This window comes from Pinus tabuliformis, chromosome 4_1, assembly GCF_031772625.1.
Source record: "Pinus tabuliformis cultivar Carrire ecotype Pingquan chromosome 4_1, CPIR1, whole genome shotgun sequence".
NCBI classification, from domain to species: domain Eukaryota; kingdom Viridiplantae; phylum Streptophyta; class Pinopsida; order Pinales; family Pinaceae; genus Pinus; species Pinus tabuliformis.
Window position 1 is genome coordinate 956,563,417 of NC_142303.1, and position 9,135 is coordinate 956,572,551.

The window sequence follows — 9,135 nt, forward strand, 5'->3', positions numbered from 1 at the left end:
GCTTAGTCTTAGTGTTGCGCCTCGATTTTTCATAGAAATGCTTTAGCTTTCGAATGACCTCCTCCAATGATATAGGCTCATCGAATTCAATCTTGTCTTTAAATGTAATCGGTAGTCCACTGATGAATCTCTCATTCTTGGCCTTCTCCTCCTTGAGGTAAGGCACATACCTCAACAGTTCCAAGAACTTACTAGTGTACTCATCATCTGTCATGGATCCCATCTTTAGTTCATAGAATTCTTTTTCCCTGTCATCAAAGTTCCTTTCCGACATATAATTTTTCTTGAATAGCCTTTCAAATTCACTCCAAGTCAGATATTCCTCATTTATGTCCTTGACATTCTTCACATCTTCCCACCAGATGTCTGCTTTACCTTTAAGACTGAAAGTAGCTACTCTAGCTTTCATGTTCTTTGAGTAGTCATGCAACCTAAAGAACTTCTTCATACCAAGTAACCAAGCCTCTACAACATGTGATCTCTTTATCCCTCCATCAGAAGTAGGTGGTTTCTCTTTCTTAAATTCATCCTGTAAGTATCTCCTATCACTCTCCCTGTAAGGATGATATCGATGATAATCATAGTGCCTATATGAATCAGAACTAGAATCATACCTATGTCTATCCCTTCTCCTCTCTGGAGTGTCTAACAATATTCCATCTTGAATTTTGTCCTCTCTATCTGATCGATTACCACCATGCGATCTACTTCCATATGCCCCATTAGTTTTTTCTTCCTTCTCATGATTGATCCGAAGTGGCCCTTGCAACTACAAATATGACAAGCTCTGGAGTATCAGTGCATTTACCTATGCTAGCTTTTCCTGTGTCTGTATGATTATGTCATTATCTTCCTTACAACTCCTTATCTCTTCCTTTAAGCTTCTTTGTGTCACTGCCAAATCGGAAGAGTTCCAAACACCATAATACTCTTTGGATTCATAGGGAGAATATCTATAGTCAACCATCTTGCTAGCCATTTTATATTTCTTCCTGTAAGGCATAATATGCCAGCTAAACCAAATCACAATAAATCAACGTACCTTATTATAGCTCGGGGAGGATACCTTGTTTACAAGATCACCAAATCAGTGTGATACATGTATAACATAATCATAACAACATATCAACATATGAAAGTAAATGTATCAACTCATAAACATCATTCTAGCTAGGGTCTAGTCATGAATGCAAGGCCATATCAACAATGTATGCTATGACCTCATGCATGAAAACAACCATTACTCCATTATACACATTGCTACATGCAATCGAAAATATGCATAAGCAATTCCTAATCAACTACAAATACCCATAAATGCATATAGTCGAACATAATCGATCAGTTCTTGCAATCAACCTACAATATTGATACATGCAATCCAAATATTCAAGAATGTAACCTAACATACAAGTATGTAAGTATGTGACACAAAATCAACATATAAGCGACATATAACCATATGCAACAATCACATGCTCATGACAAATATGTTTCATGAAACCAATATCAAATTCTCCATGATAACCATATTACAACACTAATAAATCATCAAGAAAATGTAACAAGTATATAAGTGTAAGAGACACAAAAGCAACTGACATTCCTGCATGAATAACAAATTCAATCCATATAGTCTGAGAGTTGAACCATGCTTTGATACCACTCTCTAACACCCTCCTCTCAGGCTTACCTAAAGTAACCATGCCAACCGGGTAAAAATGAGATGAGAGGCTACTATGATCATATTCGACCTCCTATGTGACCTCAAGGAAGTGGATTCGATGAAACATCACACACAGTCATCCAACATCATCAACAGAGCCCTTAGGAGACAAGTCAGCCACTCAGATAGCCTGTCTTTGGGTCCCACTGTTGTTTTAGGTCTCTTAGGCCATAGTCGCTCTCATGCTATGGGCAAGGGAGCGGTCAAAAACCCAAAGTCACTCTCATAGGTCTACTTGCCAGCGATTGTGGACCAAACTTGTCAGTTTCATGCCAGAGACCCCGAGAATTAAGCCACTTTTTCAGGCCCAGATCCCAGGCCACTGCTTAGAATGGAATGAAAGCTCAGAATCAAGTAAAGTACATGGAAACAATAATGAAAAATTAAATAGTTGATCAAGACCTTAACCAGACCCCTACTAGCCATGACATGCATTACTTCATGTTAGAAAATTATATATTACAGAGCAATGGAACACATAAAATATTGCAGAAATATAAACACATAAAACACATAAAAAAAGAGAGACACAAATATACGTGGTTCACCCAGTTTGGGCTATGTCCATGGAGAAACAGCTAGTCCTCCCTTTTATATTATCCAACAAACTGAAGAGATACAACCTACAACAGATCTGCTATAATTCCCTCTTCACTCTCAATCTCCTCCCTCTTCCTCACTAAGAATATAGATCTACATAGACGCAATACAATTCCCTCATATATAGTGAGGGGGTGCCTTCTAGGGCAAAAAACCCTAAATTAAACATAACATCTACTGTCAGACCTCTGCCTAATGAACGGCTCAGATTGACTACAAAATTACAACATTTTACAAGGCAATTTCACATTTATTTTTACCTTCGAGGGCACTGCCCCCGATCCCCCCACCAAGGGGGCTCTTAAAGGTCACAGCCACTCCTCCTTGTACCCCCCCTGCAGCGTATATTTTATGGGGGGTGTTTTGCCCCATTACGATATGGGGTCCAATGCGATGATACCTTTGAATACATAAGATAATTAGGCTCCACACCCAACAATCTCCCACTTGGAGACTAATTATAGCAACTCCACCGCTGCTTCATTTGCTGGACAATGACTCCACTTTAGACCTAGCTATTTCTCATCTTATTCATCATACTTGAATACCAATTGAAACTGAGCAGACTTTGAGTTTCTACCTAGTTACAACTTTTGTTAACATATCTGCAGGATTTTGGCTAGTGTGTATCTTTTCCATCTTCAACTATCCATCTTCCAATGCTGACCGTATGAAATGGTACTTGAGTTGTATATGTTTAGTCTTGGAATGAAATGCAGAGTTCTTTGCAAGATGTATGGCACTCTGGCTGTCACTGTATAACCTTTCCAACTCCTGCTTCTTACCCAATTCATCCAGAAACCTTTGTAACCAAATCATTTCTTTACTAGCCTCTGTAGCAGCAACATACTCTGCTTCTGTTGTTGAGAGTGAAATAACACTGCAGTTTTGAGGCCCAACTGACAGCTGTTCCACCTAGAGTAAACACATACCCTGTGGTTCTCCTCCTGTTGTCTCTATCACCTGCCATATCTGCATCAACATATCCCTGTAGAGCAATGTTTGAACCACCAAAGCATAATGCTTGATTTGTGGTACCTCTCAAATACCTGAGAATCCACTTTATTGCCATCTAATGTTCTTTTCCTGGATTGTTTATTTACTTGCTTACAACTCCCACTGCATGTGCAATATCAAGCCTTATGCAGACCATTGCATCCATTAATCTTCCAACTGCTGATGCATATGGAACTTTAGACATATCAACCATTTCTTCTTAAGTCTTGCGACACATTTCATTAGTTTGAAATGGCTAGCCAAAGGTATACTAACCGGTTTTGCATTCTGCATATTAAACCTTTTCAACACCTTTTGTATGTACTCACTTTGAGATAATGTTAATTTGCGATTCTTCTTATCTCTAGTTATTCTCATACCAAGGATTTGTTTTGAAGCACCCAAATCCTTCATTGAAAACAAGTTTGCCAATTTTCTTTTGAGCACATTTATTTCCTGCATGTTAGAACTTTCAACAAGCATGTCATCTATATACAATACCAATATAATATAACCGCCATCATTTTGCCTTTTGAGATAAACACAATGATCAGAGTGACATCTAGTATAACCTTTTTCATACATAATCCTGTCAAATTTTAGATACCACTGCCTTGGAGCCTGTTTTAAGCCATACAAGCTCTTCTTAAACTTGCACACTAGTTTCTCCTTGCCTTTTACCTCATATCCATGTGGCTGCTGCATATATATCTCTTCCTAAAATTCCCCATGGAGAATAGCTCTCTTTACATCTAACTGCTCAATATGCAAATCTTCAGCTACTCCTAGACTTAAAATAGTTCTCATTGAAGTCATTTTAGTAATAGGAGAAAATATCTCATCAAAGTCTATACCCTTTTTCTATTTAAACCCCTTCACCACAAGTCTAGCTTTATACCTTTGTCTACCTCCATCTTCTTCCTTCAACCTGTAAACCCATTTATTCTGCAATGATGTTTTACTTGTAGGTAACCTGAGTAAGTCCCAAGTCTAGTTATGTGTTAAGGAGTACATCTCTTCTTTCATGGCTTGCTCCCACTTCTTCTTGGTTTCTACCTGCACTGCTTCTTCATAACATTCTGGTTCACCAGAATCAGTCAATAGTACATAATATAATGAAGGAGAGTATCGTTCAGGGGGTCAAATTATCCTAGTAGATCTTCTAACACCATTTTCAGGTGTTTGAGGTGCTTGTTGCTGTTGTGGTTGTTGTTCTAGCTATTGATCATTATGATTTTCAGGCACCTTCACTTTTTCTGTGATCTCTTCAAGCACTATGTATTCTCTGTTTTCTTTTTCCTGTTTCTTTTCCTGCAGCTGATCCTTATACAAAACCTTTTCATTGAATATGACATCTTTGCTCCTAATGATTTTATGTTTTTCATAATCATAAAAGCGATAACCAAAATCATTAACCCCATATCCAATAAAGGTACATGTCTTTGATTTTGCCTCAAGCTTTGTTCTATTTTCTTTATTAATGTGATCAAAGGCTTCACAACCAAAAGTCTTTAAAAAATAGTAGTTTACCTTTTTAGCTGTCCATGCCTTCTCTGGAATACCACCATCCAAGGAACTTGAAGGCCCTCTATATATTAGATAAACAACAGTATCTATAATGTCTGCCCAAAATTGTAAAGGCAATCCTGCATGCAATCTCATGCATCTTTCACGCTCCATGATTGTCCTATTCATCCTTTCTGACACACCATTTTGTTTTGGTGTTCCTGGAACTGTCTTCTCTCTGCGAATTCCATTTTTTAAACAATACCTATCAAACTCTTTGCTACAATATTCACCTCCATTGTTTGATCTGAGGCACTTCAACCTTTTTCCTATCTCATTTTCAACCAAATATTTCCATTTCTTGAAAGTATCAAATACATTAGATTTATTTCGAATACAATAAATCCAGGTTTTTTTGGTTGCATCATCAATAAAAGTAACATAATAACGAGAGCCACTTAGAGATGATCCCTGAGCAGGTCCCCATACATCTGTATGCATAAGCTCTAATTTTTCGCTCTTCTTTTCTTTCCCAACTTTGAGAAATCTAACTCTCTTCTGTTTTCCATAAACACAATTTTCATAGAATTCCAAATCAACATGCTTCAAACCTGGAAACAAATTTCTTGAGTGAAGGATCTGAATCCTCTTCTCACACATGTGCCCAAGCCTATGATGCCACAATGTTGTACCTTCTTCTATAGAGGTTAAAACATTAACAAAATTAGAAATACCATTGCATAAATACAATGTACCAACATTTTCTCCTTTTGCTATTACCAGGGCTCCTTTAGTGGCCTTCCAGGTTTTATTTGTGAAAGTAGTTACGCAACCTTCAGCTCCCAACTGCCTTGTTGAAATAAGATTTTTCTTCAAATCTGGAACATGCCTTACCTCCTTCAATAGCCATTGGTTTCCATTCTGTTGTTTTATGAAAACTGTACCCATTCCAATGATTTTACAGGGTTTATTATCACCCAATTGAATCTGTCCAAAATCTCCTTGAACATAATCATGAAAACATTTCTTATCAGGTGTGACATGGAATGAGGCCCCTGAATCTACCACCCAGGCATCAATAATATTTTCTAATGAAAGAATCAAAGCATTTTGCAACACATCACCTATTACATTTGCTTCATGATTATTTTCTTGCTGCGCGTCTCCTTCTTTTCCCTTCCCAGACTTGCAGTATTTATTCAGGTGTCCTTTCTTCCCACATTTCCAACACACTATTCCCGATCTTGACTTGGATTTTTCTTTCCTTGACTTATTGCGATATCCTGGGCTCTTTCCTCTTTCCATTTTTCTTCCCCTAGTCTCTGAAGTCAAATCATTACCTGATGTCTCACCATAGATTTTCTGTCACATTTCCTCGCTAAGGATTGCACCGACAACAGCATCAAACTTTAAAGTACTAGATCCAGAGATAGAATTACTAATGGCCATAACTAAACCATTCCAACTTTCTGGAAATGAGCATAGAAATAACAGAGCCCTAACTTCATCATCAAAAGTTACCCCTACAGAACTTAACTTATTGGTAACTGTATTAAATTCATTTAAATGACCAGCAACATATCCACCTTCTAACATTTTCATATTAAATAAATTCTTCATAAGAAATACCTTATTTGAGGCCGAGGGTTTTTCATATAGTTTGGCCAATGTCGACATTAAACCCTCTGTTGTCATTTCCTTTGAAATATTAAATGCTACCGACGCCACTAGGCACACCATATGGTTCCAAGTGCCTTTCTGTCAAGAATATCCCATTTTGTGTCTATCATACTCGTCGGCTTCTTTGCCTTTCCGCTCAATGGTTGGTACATATCTCTTTGATACAAATAATCTTCCATCTACGTCTTCCACATTTGGTAGTTTTGGCCATTAAATTTTTTGACCCTAAACCTGACATCTTCAACCATTGCTCCCACTTGAACCAGGAACCCTTCTCTCCTGCGAGTTTATCAGCCAAATAGACCTTCGGCTCTGATACCAGTTGTTAAAAATTATATATTACAAAGCAATGGAACACATAAAATATTGCAGAAATATAAACACAGAAAACGCATAAAACAAGAGACACAAATATATGCGGTTCACCCAGTTTCGGCTACGTCCACGGAGAAACAGCTAGTACTTCCTTTTATATTATCTAGCAAACTAAAGAGATACAACCTATGACAGATCCACTGTAATTTCCTCTTCGCTCTCAATCTTCTCTCTCTTCCTCACTTAGAATACAAATCTACATAGACGCAATACAATTCCATCATATATAGCGAGGGGGTGCCTTCTAGGGAAAAAAATCCCTAAATTAAACATAACATCTTTCGTCAGATCTCTGCCTAATGAACGGCTCAGATTGACTACAAAATTACAACATTTTACAAGACAATTTTACATCTATTTTTAGCTTCGGGGCGCTATCCCAGGGGGGGGGGGGGGGCTCCCAAAGGTTGCAGCCACCCCCCTGGACCCCCCCTGCAACATATATTTTATGGGAAGCGTTGCTGCCCCATTACAAACTGGGGTCCAATGTGACGATACCTTTGAATACATAAGATAATTAGGCTCCACACCCAACACTTCAAACATATCATCGACATGTAACCTACATTTGTAAACGACAAAATTAAGTGTAGGGATATCATACTTATCTGAGAATTGCCATGAACCATTGTTCCCTCATGCAATTTGTTGCATATTCATCTATTAGGTCATAGACACATTATCCATTCATATAAAAGTAAAAACATACTGAGAGCCATACATAGTTGTTGTCATAAAATGTGCATATGACCAACATAGTAGGAGCATAAATAAAATCAACATATCAGCCATCAAAATCCATATATACATCAGTATGTTTACACATAAAAATCAAGGGAATGAATTTATCATTAATGAATGCAATAAATAAACCAAAGATGGGACTACCACATTCCACCCGACCATAGAATGGCTGAGCCAAATCTCTCTTCATCCATTCACCCCCATGCCATATTCCAAGAATGAATGTGGGAATTCATAGAACACAACAATCAAACTCATCCAGGGCTTCTAAACACCATCCAGCTCAACCCATCAAACAATGGTTCCACCTCATGGTTAGACATCTCAAAACCATCATCAGATTGATATCCATCCAAGCCTTCCAAGGCTTCTAGAGCGCTTGTCCAACCAAGGCTTCCAGGACTAGTAACTCAACCAACAAATTATATAGGGCTTATAGAGCATTTGTCCAACCAAGGTAGCAACTAAACCCACCAAGTGCTTCCAAGCCTTTTTCCAACAAATACTTCCCGGACTAATAACTCAACCCAAGTTGTTACAGGGCTTCCAGAGTGTTTGTTCAACCGGGGCTTCCAGGACTAATAACTCAACCCAAGCTAAGGAAACATGAGAACCAACCAAAAAAAAATAATGAAATTAAACCCATAATCAACATGGATATCTAGGAAATGGAAAGGCTAGGAAATCCATTGTTGATCCAGGAAATCCTCCATGCCAATGACAGATCACAACCAAGAAACCACATGCATATGCCATGCATGACAAAACTAGTGAAGAAATCATATATGCAACTTGGTACCTGCAAGAAAATCTGATGCATGTTGATGTTGATGCCTTCTTGTGCTTTCCTTCTCCTCCTTTTCCTTCTTGCTCCAAGAATCCAAGTATGCCACACCCTCCAAGAGTTCTCCAAGAAAACTCAAGTATCCAAGAGTATGAGAGAGAGAGAGAATAATGAGAGGGAGCTCCAACACTGAATTGACAAAAGGTTACCAACTGATTCTCATAAGCCTTTTTACAGATGAGGCGGCCTCTTTTTTCTTCGTTTTCCATTATTTTCCTTCATTTAACTCCTCACATGCAACCCGTGACCTTTCACCTCCATTCTCTCCTATTTTCCATTATTTTCATAAATAAATGTGCCAAAAATGTCTTTTTGCCTTTTAATGCCTTAGCCATTGCTTTTGCCAATTTCCTTAGCCTGAAGCATCCAAATGAACACCCCCTAGGATGTTTTGGTCAACATTCAGAGTGGAATAAGTTTCCCATCGACCGTGGTTATTGTTTTTAACTTTTATTACATGGAATTTTCACCAGGGTTGTTACAAATACACATGCAATTTCTACAATTTCCTTCTTCCATTTTGGCACTTCACATTCGTGGATCTCCTTGGAGGTCACCCACCGAATATAAGAATAAAAAATTAGTATGAAGCTTTATTCAAAAAATAAAAGGCAATATAATATCTTTACGTCTCTCACAAATGAACATTTCCTATCACATACCT